General features: G+C 41.9%; 1 long non-coding RNA gene across 2 annotated transcripts; it reads right to left on the bottom strand.

The window, feature by feature from the left end:
• Positions 1-342: 342 nt before the first annotated feature.
• LOC307210971 lies at positions 343-15,684 on the bottom strand. 2 transcript variants are annotated; one of them, XR_013836236.1, is made up of 4 exons: positions 15,537-15,684; positions 14,205-14,408; positions 6,980-7,060; positions 343-543 (listed from the first exon to the last, which is right to left on the bottom strand). It is a non-coding gene; the product is annotated as an uncharacterized lncRNA (long non-coding RNA). The 2 variants fall into 2 exon arrangements; XR_013836237.1 differs by having other exon boundaries at positions 14,205-14,353.
• Positions 15,685-17,769: the final 2,085 nt, after the last annotated feature.

The raw sequence follows: 17,769 nt of genomic DNA, 5'->3' as shown, positions 1-17,769 counted from the left end.
AATGACTGTAGAATATCTATGACAATCTGCAGTTGAAAAGCAGCAGTGAAGGTATATTGATTTCTGAATGATGGGAACAATGAAGTACAGTGTATCTGAAGTCTCATAATGTTAAGTGTATAAGAACAAGGTTGTTTAGATGTAAATGTTATTTTGTCAGGACTGTGTATTGTATGCCTGCATACATTGACTGTTAACACTACCACTGGGCCTAAAGTAGGAAAACCTCCAGCAATATTCTGTATTTCTTAGACAGCCATTTTGAGGTTTATTAAAAAAAAAAACACACACCACCATCTTGAAAGTAAATTTTTTGACAAGGGGTGGGTTTTATGTGCTTCAGGTTGCCAGGTTTTAATTTTATTTCACAAATACATACGGCTCACAGATTCGGGGTGATTTGGAGAGATGCTTGTCTTTTAACATCTGAGCTGAAGCTACAAGTTTCTTTTTCCCTTTTCACCCATGATGCTTATGGCTCTTTCCACCTACAAAGTCTTGGCAGAAACATGATGTTCTTGAAACTATACAGTGGGAAACCATCTGAATAAATTATGAGCAAGAGCTCAAAATATTGTTAATAAATAAATAAAATTATTTATTTTACTTATTTGTTTTAAAAATAAATAATGGAATTTGTCTTCAAGACAGCTCACAGCTCAGTTTTTTTCTTTTTAAATTATAAAAATAACACATCAAGACAAGCTTGTAGCAATACAGCTTTAAAACACAATGCACATTGGTGGTGAGTAGGTTTAAAGCAGATTTCCCAACTGCACAAATTCCCTGTCAAACACCCCACACACAGAAAAGGGTGGGGGGTGAAGCCAAATGAACACAAAGTGTGTTTTGCTCCTTACCTACACCCTGTATCAGTGGTGATTTCTCCATGGGGTCGATTCAGCTTAAGTAGAAGCGTCTCTGTCATCTGAGGTTTGCAGAGACAAGAAACTGCTATGCAAAATGTCTGCCCCCCCCCAGCCATGATGTGATCTAACAAGTTCATGCCCAAAGAGTTCAAACTAAAGTTCCTCACCCATGACTCCCCATTTGGTAGACATCAAGAGATCAACAAGCATTAATCACCACCTAAGCCGACATATTTATTCACGCCTTTGGGGTCAGAAATGAGTAAGACTTTTGTATATCTTGCCAGAGAATAGGGAAGGTAAGAGTCAAATATGAGCTCCAACCTTCAATAGACATCTATTAAGATAATAGGACTTTTTAATATACCTCCTTGGGCTGGCAAGAAATACATTAGAAGGTTGTAGTTTTCATTACCAGGTATCTGAAGACAGTAACATTGTCTTCTGCTGAAGCTTCTGCAGTGGCATAATACCCATAAGCCAAACAAGCCCACTGGGAGGTTGTCTCTGAGTTTTGGTTGTACATCTAGACAGTAAGATTAACAACTGTATACTTCATGGGTCACTGTAAAGGTCAATGGGATATACGTCATAGTATACTTTGCCCAGTAGAAATTATATTAATGAAAATGACAGTGCTCCTTTAATTCCTAGAGCAAAACTTCTTTACTACTCTGAGCAAAATTTCAAAGACAATTAAGAATAGAAGAACAATAAGGGATCCTAAAATATCATTACAATAAACTCAGTATAGATACATAACTCAGATATAGGTATTTGCTTCCTCACACTCCAGTTTTGGACACTGTTCAGTAGTGAATTATCTGAGAAAATGATGACTAAGGTTTTAAGAGGGAAAAGATGTTGTCTTGATCCACAGTGATACCCATGACCAAGTGAAGGCAGTGGCCCAAGCAAGCTGGAGCTTAGTAAGCAGGCCAAGCCCCTGGATATGAATCAAGGTGCTGCTTCAAGGCCACAGTACATGCTCTCCTTCTTCTTTGGTGATCACTCGTAGCCAAGTAAGATTGTCGTCCAAAAACACGGTGTTAACAGTTAGTCCATAAGTGACTGTGGAGGCCAATTCTGGATCCACATGTCCTTCCACAGTGGGGACATAGGTATCCGGGTGGGAGTTGATTACGGTGTGGATTTGCCAAGCATGCCTTCCTCTTAGCACATTTCTCTCTTTCATCCTGAATTCAAGCGTCTTCAAAGTCCAGAACACCTTTGGTAAAGGCTGTTCTCCAATTGGAGCCCTTGCAGGCCAGAGTTTCCCAGTTGTTGGTGTTTATACTACTTTTATTTTTATTTTTTTTAGATTTGCCTTGAGAGAGACTTTGAACCTCTTTTGTTGACCACCAGCATTACACTTTCCATTTTATAGTTCGGAATAGAGTAGTTCCATCTTGAGCTGAAGCAGACGATACAAGTTGTCCAAGAGTTGTCTTGGAGAAACTTGCAAAGTTTTATTTTCTTGGCTAGTTAGTCAAGATGGAACCTTCCCCATGAGTGTCAAATCTGGCCAACTGAAAGGCTGCACAGTCAGTGCCTGCCACCACCATTTTCTAGTTGGTACTCAGGCTGCAGTACCAAGTGGAGCTCCGGGCCTGCATACATCATGGGTAATTGCTGGCCTCATCACATTAGTGGTGCTGGACCTGTCACAATGTGGATATGCCAGGGGTGGGACAGGGTATCATTAACACACTCAGCAGTACTTGTCAGGACATACATGTAAGCCAGAATCTCTGCTCAGTAGTCATAGAATCATAGAATCATAGAGTTGGAAGAGACCACAAGGGCCATCGAGTCCAACCCCCTGCCAAGCAGGAAACACCATTAGAGCACTCCTGACATATGGTTGTCAAGCCTTTGCTTAAAGACCTCCAAAGAAAGGAGACTCCACCACACTCCTTGGCAGCAAATTCCACTGTCGAACAGCTCTTACTGTCAGGAAGTTCTTCCTAATGTTTAGGTGGAATCTTCTTTCTTGTAGTTTGGAACCATTGCTCCGTGTCCGCTTCTCTGGAGCAGCAGAAAACAACCTTTCTAACTCCACTATGTGACATCCTTTTATATATTTGAACATGGCTGTCATATCACCCCTTAACCTCCTCTTCTCCAGGCTAAACATGCCCATCTCCCTCAGCCGTTCCTCATAAGGCATCGTTTCTAGGCCTTTGACCATTTTGGTTGCCCTCCTCTGGACACGTTCCAGTTTGTCAGTGTCCTTCTTGAACTGTGGTGCCCAGAACTGGACACAGTACTCCAGGTGAGGTCTGACCAGAGCAGAATACAGTGGCACTATTACTTCCCTTGATCTAGATGCTATACTCCTATTGATGCAGCCCAGAATTGCATTGGCTTTTTTAGCTGCTGCGTCACACTGTTGGCTCATGTCAAGTTTGTGGTCACCCAAGACTCCTAGATCCTTTTCACATGTACTGCTCTCAAGCCAGGTGTCACCCATCTTGTATTCGTGCCTCTCATTTTTTTTGCCCAAGTGCAATACTTTACATTTCTCCCTGTTAAAATTCATCTTGTTTGCTTTGGCCCAGTTCTCTAATCTGTCAAGGTCGTTTTGAAGTGTGATCCTGTCCTCTGGGGTGTTAGCCACTCCTCCCAGTTTGGTGTCATCTGCAAATTTGATCAGGATGCCCTTGAGTCCATCATGCAAGTCATTGATAAAGATGTTGAATAAGACCGGGCCCAAGACAGAACCCTGTGGCACCCCACTAGTCACTCTTCTCCAGGATGAAGAGGAACCATTGATGAGCACCCTTTGGGTTTGGTCAGTCAGCCAGTTACAAATCCACTGAATGGTAGCATAGTCAAGACCGCATTTTACCAGCTTCTTTACAAGAATATCATGGGGCACCTTGTCAAATGCCTTGCTGAAATCAAGGTAGGCTACATCCACTGCGTTCCCTTCATCTACCAGGCTTGTAATTCTGTCAAAAAACAAGATCGGGTTCGTCTGACATGACTTATTTTTCAGAAATCCATGCTGACTATTGGTGATCACAGCATTCCTTTCTAGGTGCTCACAGACTGTTTGCTTAATGATCTGCTCCAGAATCTTCCCTGGTATTGATGTCAGACTGACTGGGCGGTAATTATTTGTGTCCTCTCTTTTCCCCTTTTTGAAAATAGGGACAACATTTGCCCTCCTCCAGTCTGCTGGGACTTCGCCTGTTCTCCAGGAATTCTCAAAGATGACTGCCAGTGGTTCTGAGATCACATCTGCCAGTTCTTTTAATACTCTTGGATGCAGTTCATCTGGCCCTGGAGACTTGAATACATCTAAACTAGCCAAGTATTCTTGTACTATCTCCTTAGTTATTCTGGGCGTGTTTCCTCTGCTGAATCATTTGCTCCAAATTCTTCAGGTCGGGCATTGTTTTCTTTATCGGAGAAGACTGAGGCAAAGAAGGCATTGAGGAGTTCAGCCCTTTCTGTGTCCCCTGTTTGCATTTCACCATCTTCTCCTCTGAGTGACCCCACTGTTTCTTTGTTCTTCCTTTTGCTACGAACATACCCATAAAAGCCTTTTTTGTTGCTTTTAACCTCTCTAGCAAGCCTGAGTTCATTCTGTGCTTTAGCTTTTCTGACTTTGTGTCTACACGTGCTGGCTATTTGTTTGAATTCCTCTTTGGTGGTTTCCCCCCTTTTCCATTTTTTGTACACATCCTTTTTTAATCTTAACTCAGTTAAAAGTTCTTTAGATAGCCACCCTGGCTTCTTTAGGCACCTTCCATGTTTCCGTCTCATTGGTATTGCCTGAAGTTGTGCTTTTACTATCTCCCTCTTAACAAACTCCCAGCCATCATGAACTCCCTTTCCTTTTAGTATTACTGTCCATGGGATCTCACCCAGCACTTCCCTAAGTTTTATGAAGTCGGCTTTCTTAAAGTCAAGAAATTGAGTCCTAGTATGCTTGGCTGCTCCTTTCCGCTGTATAGTAAACTTCAGAAGAGCATGATCACTCGCGCCTAATGATCCTTCCACTTCTACCCCACTAACCAGGTCATCAACATTGGTTAGGACCAGATCTAAAATGGCTGTTCCTCTTGTTGCTTCTCCCACTTTCTGGACAATGAAGTTGTCTGCAAGGCCAGTGAGGAATCTGTTTGACCTTATGCTCTTGGCTGAGTTTGACATCCAACAAATATCTGGGTAATTGAAGTCCCCCATTACTACTATCTCCCTTCCTTTTGCATGCTTGGCCATCTGTTCCAGGAAGGCATCATCTATGTCCTCCGTTTGGCTTGGGGATCTATAGTAAACTCCCACAATGAGGTCACTGTTATTCTTCTCCCTTAATTTTGACCCAAATGCTCTCACTTTGTATTTGAGGTTCTAAATCTTGGATCTCTTCACAGGTATACACATCCCTGACATATAATGCCACTCCTCCTCCTTTCTTGTCTGGTCTGTTTCTCTGAAATAGATTTTATCCCTCCATTATTACATTCCAATCGTGGGACTTATCCCACCAGGTTTCAGTGATGCCTATTATGTCATATTTAGTTTGCTGTACCAAGAGCTCAAGCTCATCTTGTTTATTTCCCATGCTTTGCGCATTAGTGTACAGACATTGAAGTCCATTAATCATTCCCCCGTGTCTCTTATTTAATGATTTTTTCCTCCCACCACTAGGTCTGCGTGCTGTTTGCTCCATTTGGTCTATGACATTTGGATGATGATCAGCTTCATCAATTGATAGACTCCTACCTTCAGGAGCACTGTCTCCCTCCCCCACATTAGTCAGTTTAAAGCCCTCCTGATGAGGTTTCTGAGATTTTTTGGCAAAAACATTCCTCCCAACCGTTGTGAGGTGCAGCCCATCGCTTGCCAGAAGTCCATCTTCAAGAAACTGCAGTCCGTGATCTAAGAATCCAAACAGTTCCTGTTTACACCCTTTGCGAAGCCAGCTGTTCACTTCCACTATTTTTCCCTCTGGTGGGAAAGCCCTCTGCTCCCTGCTGGACAGCCATCAGGGACTAAGGTGATGTCTGGAGGCAGTGCCAGCCAAAACATAGTAGACATCTGGTGGCTAGCACCACCCTCTTAATGAAATCAGCCCGGCCCACTTTGTATACAAGTTGGGAGTAGGGCTGGTATATTAACATAGCAACACAGGCCAGCACACATGCATCACACTTGTGGGGCCAAAACTTTGCTTGGTGTTACCATGGCCCAGTTAAGCTGCATCTCTTGTGGGGTCAGAAGTCCTGTGGCAGTCGGCCCTGCTAGGGCCTTGGCATTACTCTCAACTTCTACCATGCCCAAGGCAGAGTTATGTTACCAAAATGGATATAGCTTCTACGTATCTAGCAGAGGGTGTTCATTAAGGACCAACAAACCTGCTTTCAACTAACAACATTTAATATGCTTTATACATTTTAATCCACTGCTTAGTATTGGATTTCTTGGTTTTTCTCCCACCAGTAAGGCTCTAAATATGAATTTTGGCAAGCAGTTTTGTGCTTATCAAAGAACTCTTTGAACAGGCAACTTATTCAAAATGACTTCTCATCTTAGTAAGAGAGAGAGAGAGATCTGTTAGGAGATGTTTGGTATGCAGAGCTCACCACAACAAGACCCTTGTGAATAATTTAATTTTTTTTTTTTTACTGTATTCCTAGATTTTGATTTTTTAAAAAGAAGAACATCTTCTCACAGGCCTGGTTCTCATAGCCATGTGCATAATTTAATTTATCTACAATTGATTACTGTAACCAGCAACTGAACATGTGAGCCAGCTCTACTGAAAAGCTTCACACATGAGCCAGTAAGGAAGTCCTATTGCAGGATTCCATGGATGGTAGCAAAGTAGTAATCATTGCCTTTCCCCCATTCTCATGCCAAATCAGTGCCACTCCTTAATGTTGGTGGTCTACACTGATGTTCAACTGAGAATCTTTCTTAATTTTGCAAGTATTTGATTCCCTGGAATCTGGTCCAGATCTAAACAATTGCTATAGGTCCCTATGACTCTGGTTTTAAAGAATCTATTTTTATCCAGGCTTCTATGTAAGCAGTCTGGGACTGTTTGGGTTTTCAGAAGCGGAATGTTGTTTGTTGTTCTGGCCATGAAAGCTTACCTTAGAGAGGATTAGGTAGCTGTTTTCTTTGTTTAAGGAGGCCTGTTCTGACAAAGCTTCCAGTATCTATAGTTCCAATATCTACGGTAAAACACAGGAAGATAGTATATGTATTGCTACAATGAGACGGATTGTTAATGATCCTGTTTCACATTTTACATCATTCATTGGATAGTAGTTGGGTGTTTAGTTTCAAGGCTCCTCTGGAAGCGTTGTAGAAAGGGGTGCTGAATGCTCCTTCAAATGGGGGTGTTTCCCTCACAATCCTTCCCTGAGAAGCATTTCCCTTGGCCAGATTTCTGTTATCAGGGAGAAAAAACATCGGGGGAAAGAGAAGTGCAAGAGACTGTGTGATAGGAATTTTGAGGTCCTAGATATATGTTAAATGTCTCTGTTAACAGACTGCTCCTTCATTTCAAACCCTCCTTCCACATTATATCTGTGGGGCACAGTCTGGACTTCTAAGATGCAGGCCATTCTGCTTCCACATAAAGCTATGTCTATACACAAGAAGTCAGTCTGTCATTCATTAAAAGATGATGCACTAGCCCAAGCTTCAGCAGTAGAACCCAGAGCTATAAGTTGGCAGCTTTATAATATATTTCACAGAACATACACTAATGGAAAAATAAGTTCAGTTTATTTTCTTTCTTTTGGGAGTGCCTGGGCAAAAATTTCTTTGGCCTGTCTCTCAAAGAAACTTGTAGGATGTGTAAAAGGAGTGGGCAGAATATATTGACAGCTGCATAAAGTAGGAACTTGCATTGCATTAACAAAAGCTCTTAGCATTTCCCCCTTAACCAAGAGGCACCACTTCCATTCATCTCAGCAAGGCCTACATGTGAGCAGAGCTTGGTGGATTGAGCACAACAAGGTCCCCCTTTAAGCTTACACAATGACCATCTGGATTCACTCGCCTTAGAACAAGTTTGCACAGGCAAGCCTTTCACAAGGTGATTGCAATCTTGGCAAATCTTGAAAGGAGTGGGAAATCCATTTTGAAACCACTTCTCTAAGAAGGTCTGCTATTGTATCACTTGCGCAACCTCTCCACTCTGTGTGTGTGTGTGTGTGTGTGCGCGCACACACACACACGCATATATGCATGTGCATGCCTCACCTCATTGTCAATAAACACAATTTCCCCCGTAAAGCAACTCTGGGGCTTTTGCAGTAATCTCCGCTAACCTTTGGTTAAGCCCTTGATTCAAGAGCAAAGCTGCCTGCTGATAAAATCTCTAGCTCAGCACACACTGAATTCTTGAGAGAAAGGAGAGGCCCTGCATCTACACTGCAAATGATTGTGAAGCAGATGATGCCAAAGTCATGCCTCATAGTTCTCTTTTGACAAACAACGAGCCCAGAGTAACAGGAAATTTCTGCAATATGAAATAAATGTGGGGCATGTTCACATTAGTGGAACAGCCATCTCAAATATGGTTATTGCTCTGGTGTCTATATCCTAGAGTAAGGGTAGGGAAGTGAATTTCACACACTGGATACAAAAGTTCCCCAACCCCGAGGAGCCACTTTGACAGGTGGAAAGGGCTGCTCACCTGTCAATCATCTGATGTTACATGACATCAAGTGCTTCAACTTCAGGTGAGGAATTCCTCCTGTCTTCCTTGCAGGTGCAAAGTAATCCCGACATGTGTGCAAAGGGTTAGGGTTTTTGAATTCAAGCTGTTGCTGGAAAGGAAAAAGCTGAGAATTTTTCCTTTCCAGCTACAGTTCTGTGCTTTTGAATTGGGTGCCTTTTTTTGTTGCCACAGGGTGCCAAATTTAAAAAGCGCTGGAAAAGAACCATTTGGACAGGAGAGCAGGAACTTGTTGAACACCCTAAAGGGCTATGCAAACATTTGCTTCCAACGTATGCATAGGTTCGACTCCTTTCGCAGTGCACACAGAGGTGCTTGTGCATTCCTCTTTTTATTTAAAATAATTTCAGTGCCAGGTTTCATTTAATTATAAATCCAGAGGTGTTTTATAACAACAAAATAACAGCAATGCTAATGAAACATTACGATATAACAGTAAAAGATCACACAGGACCCAGGTAGTTAAAAACTGGCATCAAGAGCTGGGGAATGCTTGTGCAAAAATGCATGTTTGTAGGGTGCCATCCAAAATAATCTGGCTGGGAACAGCAGAGCTTGATGGAGTGGTACAGCCATTGCTATATCCACAATCCTGATGTCTATGCCAGCCAGAGTGGAAGGCGGAGGTGGGAAGAAAAATCTGATGCAACAAAAATGCCCACTGGCATCATATGATGGCAGCATGGGTTCATGGAAAGTTTGCTATTGGTTTGTTCAGAGAAGAGGCAAACCCTGAAAGAACATGAAAAGCCCAATATTAAAAAGGTGCCAGGTAGTAGTTTTTAAGTAGCATTTTTTAAAAAAAGCTTTAATGAAAATTATTAAAATGACTGTAGCAATGTTTACTACTATTGCTTAACACTTATTAAAAATGGCAAATGAAGTTTTGAAACAACATTTGAATGTTTTTAATTAATAGTATTTATCCATGTTAGTATTCAGTGACCATATTGTCGTTAATGTGTGTGTGAGTATAGTTTAAATCTTGGTTTCTTTAAGGGTTGGGCCTATCAAGGCACCATGCCAATTTAGTGGTTCCTCTGTGCTGGCAGCTTCTGAAACTCTGCTTCACGCCCGTCTCTGACTTGCTGCGACATGTTTATGAGTTTTATACATCACATGGTGCAGTCACAAATGATAGAGCCCAGCTTTAAAAGCCAATTTCCAATATGAGGAGTCTGTTGTTCATAAATTTTGACAAAATAAATGATCCTTATAGTTTACCCTTTTCCCTCCAAAGATTTTAGTCTTCAGGCATGAGACATCTTGCACACCCAGGCGAATAATGTTCACTGAGGACAAATATACCTTGTGAAATGCACAGGAGGAACTCTGCCAGCTTTTGGATTATTGCAATCCCAAACCCTAAAGCTACTAATTTTCTTAAAGAACATGAGAGAATTCTTTTTGCCTAGATAACGGTCAAAAACACTGGGTTGGATCCGGTGTGTCCTGTCTGCAAATGGAAATACAAGGTGTGACTGGAAAGTTTGGTGAATGGTCACAGAAATCGGACAGTGAGGAATATTTGAACATACACACCTTACAGGCCTTCAAAGCCGCCCCCCTCTGATATAATGCACCATTGACAACGTTCATAGAACTGTTGGAAACTTCTGGAGAAGTCCTCTTTTCGTACTGCTTTCAGTTCCCTTGTCATAGCAGCTTGGACGTGTGAAATGTTGGAAAACCTGTGCCCTTTCAGTGCAGATTTCAGTTTTGGATAAAGAAAGAAATCAGGTGGGGCCAGATTGGGAGAATGTGGAGGGTGAAACAACTCAGTAACTTCAGTAATGATTTCATGCAGAATATGCAATTCTTCGGCCATCATTCAGACGGACAAACGCCGATCCCACATCAATAACTCACGAACTCTGTCGACATTTGCCTCCTTTTTGCTTGTTGATGGTCTGCCAGACCAAGGGTCATCTTCCGTGGTTTGCCACCCTTCACAGAAACGCTTAAACCACTCATATACTGTCATTCGATTTACAGCTTCATCTCCATACACAATTGTGAGCATTTCGTGGGTTTCCGATGCCAGATGTTTCTCACTGTCAGATTTCTGTGACCATTAACCGAACTTTCCAGTCACACCTTGTACTTCACATATTCACTCAGAAGGCTCTGAGTTCCATTGGAGGCTTGCCACTGGAGGGGAGGGTGGAAGACAGTTTGGGCTGATTCTCCCTTTTCTCTGCAGTCACTTCTTATGCTGCTCTGCAGGGTCCCTAAATCCTTTGGAACAAATTTTCATGGGTCACAGGCAGTGGGGGACCTTGCAGATCTCAAATTTCAATGGCGCCCTGTGCAACACCAAAATTTGGTGGGCCCCTGCCTCTCGCCTCTCGCCATCTCTTCTACATCATAGTTGTAGTTGCGGTACCCCTGAGGCTCTACACCTAGTGTGACCGAACCCCCTAAATCCACCTCTGGACACAGGTGAAGGGTTTTCAGGGATTCTGGGGTAGGAATCACCCTTTCTCCAGCACAAGGGAACATTGCCACATGCAGTGCTTTTTTTCTAAAAAAAATGTTTAGGGGTACTCTCATTATCCTACTCATATTGAAATTCTTCCCCTCAATGAGGCCAAACTTAGAGTCACAAAGTGTTTAGGGGTATGCATACCCCTGCGTCCCCCCAGAAGAAAAGCACTGGTCACATGTAAATCTGGACCCAACTCAATGATATTTGGTGTTATCAGCTTTCTGTAAAACCTCCCCCCCCCCTTCTGTATTAATCTTGGCAGAGTTGATTGATTGGCTTTGATATCCATGGCCACAAGATAGTTGCAAAACCTGATAGGCAGGAAGGATTAGGTGAAGTGAGCAAATTGCTGTTCTCTTCAGAGTGCAAACCAAATGGCTTCTGGTGCACAACTTGTATGTTCGTGACTGCATCCTTTATTGGAATGAATGGAGAAGCTCCCTTGTATGCAGAAATTCAAATGACTCTTCTACTGCTTATACAGCAGGATGCAAATGAAGATATGTCTGGTGGATACAGTTGGACTTGAGCTGGAGGGTGCTGCTGGCTCCAAGTCCCCTTTCAGCCACAAAAACCCTGGGCAGCCTTGGAACAAGTCACACTGTGAAATGAGTTCCAGTCTCTAAGATGGGAATATTCATGACTTCTTTCGCAGACTTGCTGCAATAGTTAAAGAAAAAATTCTTGCAATGCACTTTGTGCTATAAAATATCCTAACAATTAAAAAGGGCTATACATCAGGGATGGGTTGTTTTCCAGTATGTATCAGGGCATTGTTGCAAGCGTCTGCTCAGCTTGTGCCACATGGATAAAGTTGGGGCTAGGATCTGAAGCCCGTGGTGCACAACTAAAGAACAGGTTTCTCCTTGAACCAAATATTTCAGGAATATTTATTCAGGATAATCAGTGTCCAGATGAATGTAAGTCTGCTTTCAGTTGAGATAATAAGAGAAAATGTAACTGTCTTGAATGCTGCATAGATCCCGCCTCCCGATCAGCTGATTAATAATCAAAATACAGTAATAAATTCAGCAGAGTAAATGACACTATTGTTAGAATCTCTCAGCTAAATCCAGTTTGGTTCCTACTGCATGGGGCTTTATTTAAGGGTACATTGATGATATTTGCTTGTGGTCAGCTCAGCATGGGAGATTGCTGTGTGCATGCACGACAGTTTCCTGATGAATACATTCAGTTTACACATAAAGAATGTGTTGGGAGGACTATGCTTTTTAGTGATCTTTTTCATTTCAAATGCTAAGCATTTTGACATGCTCTCCATTTATTAAAGTCAACTCCTTGCTGCAGATGCACATGAAGCCCTTTGATTAATAAGGTTTCCTTTCTAACATGCACGTCCCTTTGGAGAAGACACAGGAAGAAGAAGAAGAAGAAGAAGAAGAAGAAGAAGAAGAAGAAGAAGAAGAAGAAGAGGAGTTTGATATCCCACCTTTCACTCCCCTTAAGGAGTCTCAAAGCAGCTAACAATCTCCTTTCCCTTCCTCCCCCACAACAAACACTCTGTGAGGTAAGTGGGGCTGAGAGACTTCAGAGAAGTGTGACTAGCCCAAGGTTACCCAGCAGCTGTATGTGGAGGAGCGGGGAAGCGAACCCGGTTCACCAGATTGCGAGTCCACCGCTCTTAACTACTACACCACGCTGGTAAGAAACCTCTTTGCTTGGAACCATAAGAAATCATGGAATTTGAGCAAATCTGTTTTGGGTATTTTCCATGCTGCATCCCCTCCTGCTTGATGCTGCAGCTGCCCCTCCCTTGCCCAAAGTCAACTGGAGTGTTTGATATAAGAGAAAGACATATGCAGGGAAGGCATTCAAATTCTCCTCTTCGGAATTCATTTTGTCATCACTCAGATATGTTAGGAAAGTAATTGTTCCAGCTATGCTTGGAAACTTACTAATCTACCCAGACACTTGCTGAGAAGATGGGATGAATAGGTTCTATTTACTGGAGAATACCTATAACATGGCTAAGCTCACCAAAGTTGAGTGTGTTCAACGTTAAATAACAAAACAATTCAATTTTTAAAAAGCTAATTTAAAAAAATCTATTTTGGTGAGCATCCACGAGAACTGCCAAAGTAAATAACTTAGTAAGACTAATTAGCATGAACTAAGACTTTGATATCTGACACATGAAGCATTGCCAAAAATTTGGCCTGGTGGTGTCTGCTGCACCTCAATAAAACTGGGTTCAATTAGGCCTCGAGCTTGAGACAGATAGACAGACAGGCTGCTGGTTATGTATTCTTTCTTTATGGCAGAGACGGTCTTCTTTCATCTTAGCTGCTTTCAATATTCTATGTCTTTATCTTTACAGTCAGGACAGGCAAGGGTAATTAGGCTAAGGCAGACTAATCAGCCATGCAAACTGCATCAGACCTGTAAACGTTGTCCCTGAGCATTTCTTCCTGGATCCTCATATCTGAGATGAGCTTATCTTTCTCTTGGCTTCAACATTTGCATGGTAAGCTAAACACCATGCTGAGGCTTTGCAAATTTCAGGATCCATGTAATCATTGCTGTTTAGTATGGTGCCCCCTCCGTCATAACTGTCTTTTTTCTGGGAACCCTTTTTTATACGTTTGCATGTCCTGCTAAATCATGCATGAACAGGAAGGAGTTGCCATGAGCCTTGGTTTTACACACCCCTCCTCCTACACGCCCAGAAGGATGACTTCTGCAACATTCACTTCATTTTCCCTGACTCTCAGCTTGCTGGAATCATGGTTTTGAAGAAATGCTGGTCCATTTCAGAGCAAGCCAGCTTCAAGCTATGGGTTATATAGCTACGTGTTAAATTCTCCTGTTTGTTATCAATATCTGTCCCTGGTCTAGGCAACACAAGCAGGCAAGGTTCAAGGAAAGCAAAACTAAATGCTGTTGAAATTTTCCTCTTAGTTGAGTGGGAGGAGAGGGAAGTGCTGGAACTGTAGGCATGCTCATAGTCATTCCAGCTCATACCACAGTCACACTAAACCATGGATTAGCATGATGCATCCATTGACTCCTGTGCCAAACACATCCTGTAGATCTTCAAGAGAACCACAATGCATTGCAGGGGATTCTGCAGTATGTCCTGAGTCACCTGTTTAGTTCATGCACTTCATTGTTTTCTTACCTGAATGGAGAGGGTGCTTTAAAATGCACCTAATGTACTCCTATGGTTTCACTTTGTAGGAGCAAGTAAATATCAGGGATGGTCATCAAGCTTAAGAAACCTTGTCTGTTGTTATGCAGCTTCTGTATAGGAATCCCAATAAACTTGCACTGTTCTTTTTTAAAAAAACACTGTAGTAGCATAAGCAAACTGGAGCTCATAAACCTGTAACAAAATTAAAAGAGCTTGTACCAATGCATCATATGACTGCTGCATCCCACACACTGCCTTTTGACAACAGCAGTACGGTCGTACCTCAGGTTACATACACTTCAGGTTACATATGCTTCAGGTTACAGACTCCGCTAACCCAGAAATTGTGCTTCAGGTTAAGAACTTTGCTTCAGGATGAGAACAGAAATTGGGCTCCGGCGGCGCGGTGGCAGCAGGAGGACCCATTAGCTAAAGTGGTGCTTCAGGTTAAGAACAGTTTCAGGTTAAGAACAGACCTCCGGAACGAATTAAGTACTTAACCAGAGGTACCACTGTATATGGCTTTTGTAATAAGGAATTTGTTCACATCAAGGTCGCACCAAGTAAAAAGTTAATAAAATGTTTTATTGCTAAACAGATAAAACAGTTTATGTTGGCGCTCCTCTAAGTCTGCTCTTGGTTCTGCCCCCTTTTTCCGGGGATCATCTCTAAATTCCCATATCTCTGGAGTCTAGCTAATGTTTTATGCCATGTTGTGGAAATAAAGTTGTGGCCTGTTTAATCCAGGTAATTGGTGTCTGCCTCTTTCTTCCTCCCACAGCAACCTATCAGCATCAGTAGTGAGGATTGGTCTGAATATCAGCCAAGTACAATTAAAGGTATGAAGAGAAGACATCTTTGATTTTGACAGATCTATAGCATGTTTCTTGGGGAGGGAACAGTCTTCTGTTTTAAATAATAAGAATAAGAAATTCTATACCACCCTTCATCCAAGGATTGCAGGGCAGTTTACAATATAAAAACACAAAAATATGTAACATAGTATAACAAACAAAAAGAATAACACCAATGAAAGGCTGAGGAGAAGGGGAACATTTTTGCCCGGCACGTAAAGGAGTATAATGACGGTGGCCAGGTAAGCCCCCTAAGAAGAACATTTCACAAATGGGGAGCCACCACAAAAAAGGCCTGTTCTTGTGCTCCCACTCTCCAGACCTCTTGTGGAGAAAGCACATGAAGAAGGACCTCAGATGATGATTGCAGGGCCCAGGTCAGTTCATATGGAAAGAGATGGTTCCAAAGTGTCTTCAGAGGCAGCCCCATGTATAATCTGTTTCAGTAATCTAACCTAGAGGTTACCTAGAGATTATAGTTAATCTTTCATTATTAATGCTTTGAATTGTTTTCTTTTTCCTCTGTAGGTATGTTCCATTTAATTACCCAGAACCTTTCAATCCCTCTGTTGTGATTTGGTTGGAGTTTTTGACTCTAATGGTAACCTGCAGGTATACATGTTTCATATCATAGGACTTCCGGGTTAGCGCCTCCGGTAATGGCGGAATTCCTCTGATCAGGAGGAATTTGCTTCGTAGGAATCCGGGTGTGGCCGCCACGGCAAAGGCGGAGACCCACTAGAAATCACAGGCGGGTGAAGCCTGTGAACGTGGGATTCGGCTGGCCTCCCCTACTCGCGGGGAAACCCGGTTTTGGGGATCTGGAGCGACGTGGGGTGAGCGGCGCGGTGCTTCGAATTGACTGCTTCTTCCACGGAGCGAAGCCGCATAGCTGTTGCCGGAGAGTGCTGACTTTTTCCTGTGGACAATTTGATCTTAAAGCAACTACCCGTGAGTTGAGCGGAAAATTTGATTTTTAAATGTCTTAATTTGGTGCCGAAACGGGGAGGTCTAAAACAGGAAGTCCACCTTCCCCTTTTGTAAATGGATTGGGTTTTTTTTATAATAATTTTTATTAATTTTCCAATTTTAAAACAAAACAACAACAACATAAAAACATCAACAAATACAAACAAACACACAGATATAAATTCTTAACCTCATTTTCATAAACCTCCTTTCTCGGACTTCCCCATACCTCACCCTTTTTGCATCCTTATTTTACAGTTTTTCAGCAACCCTTTTTGCCAATTAAATTTAAACTTGTTATCTTTCTCAGTTTCACCTTAAGTCATCAAACATTTTCAGCTGTAATTCTGCATCTTCCTTCCCCTTGACATTTTAGCACTCCTCAATTTTATAACAGTTCTTAAGATATACTTTAAACTTCTTCCAATCTTCCTCCACCGTCTCTTTCTCTTGGTCACGGATTCTGCCAGTCATTTCTGCCAGTCCCATAAAGTCGATCACTTTCGTCTGCCATTCTTCCAGTGTGGGTAATTCTTGTGTCTTCCAATACTTTGCTAGAAGAATCCTTGCTGCTGTAGTGGCGTACATAAAAAAAGTCTTGTCCTTCCTTGACACCAATTGGCCGACCATGCCCAAGAGAAATGCCTCTGGTTTCTTGTGAAAAGTACATTTAAGTACCTTCTTAATTTAATTATAAATCATTTCCCAAAAGGCTTTAATCTTTGGGCAGGTCCACCAAAGGTGAAAGAAGGTGCCTTCAGTCTCATTACATTTCCAACATTTATTATTGGGCAGATGATAAATCTTCGCAAGCTTAACTGGGGTCATGTACCACCTGTAAATCATTTTCATAATATTTTCTCTAAAGGCATTACATGCCGTGAATTTAATACCGGTGGTCCATAACTGTTCCCAGTCAGCAAACATAATGTCATGACCAATGTCCTGTGCCCATTTAATCATGGCTGATTTAACTGTCTCATCTATTGTATTCCACTTCAGCAACAAATTGTACATTCTTGATACATTCTTAGTACTGGGTTCTAACAATTCTGTTTCCAATTTCGATTTCTCCACCTGGAAGCCAATTTTCCTGTCTTGTTTATTTTATTTTTTTAAAATAATTTTTATTGGGTTTTCACATTTTAACAACACACACACAGAAGAAAGTAAAAACAAAACATGTATAATTTCATAACCTTATTTTCTTAACCCCACTCCCTGACTTCCCCCCACCCCCCCTTCATACATCCCAATTCCAATAATTAGCTCAGCAGGTTCTTATCTCCCATCTTTAACATATTATTATTGTTATTTTTAAAATTAATTCTTATTACTTGGCCAAATTTTAATTATCCAATTTTCTTATAAATATAAATCCTTTTCTAAGGTCGACCCAAATTCCCTTCCACGAATTTCCCCCTTTTTATATTAAATGTAAAACATAATAGCCAAACACAAAAGTCATAAAAATTTTGAAATTCTGTTCTCCCCTCCCTCCCTACCCCGGTTTCTGTCCCTTCCCAAATAAATGTCCACAAAAACAGTTCTTAGCCTGGATTCCTCACGTCAGAGGCCTTTAAATCTCAGTCAGTCTCTCTCTGCCGGTTTTGTTGGTAGCCCTCTTTGTTGGTCCTCGGGTCCCGAAGGAGCTCTGGCACAGTCTCATCAAATTTTCTTCCATCCGAGATACTTGGTAACAGCTGCTGCAAAAGGTCAAGTAATCTCCC

Source organism: Podarcis cretensis (genome assembly GCF_951804945.1).
Source record: "Podarcis cretensis genome assembly, chromosome: 1".
NCBI lineage: Eukaryota > Metazoa > Chordata > Lepidosauria > Squamata > Lacertidae > Podarcis > Podarcis cretensis.
The sequence above is the reverse complement of the archived record's forward strand: the minus strand, read 5'-3'. Positions and strand labels throughout refer to the sequence as shown.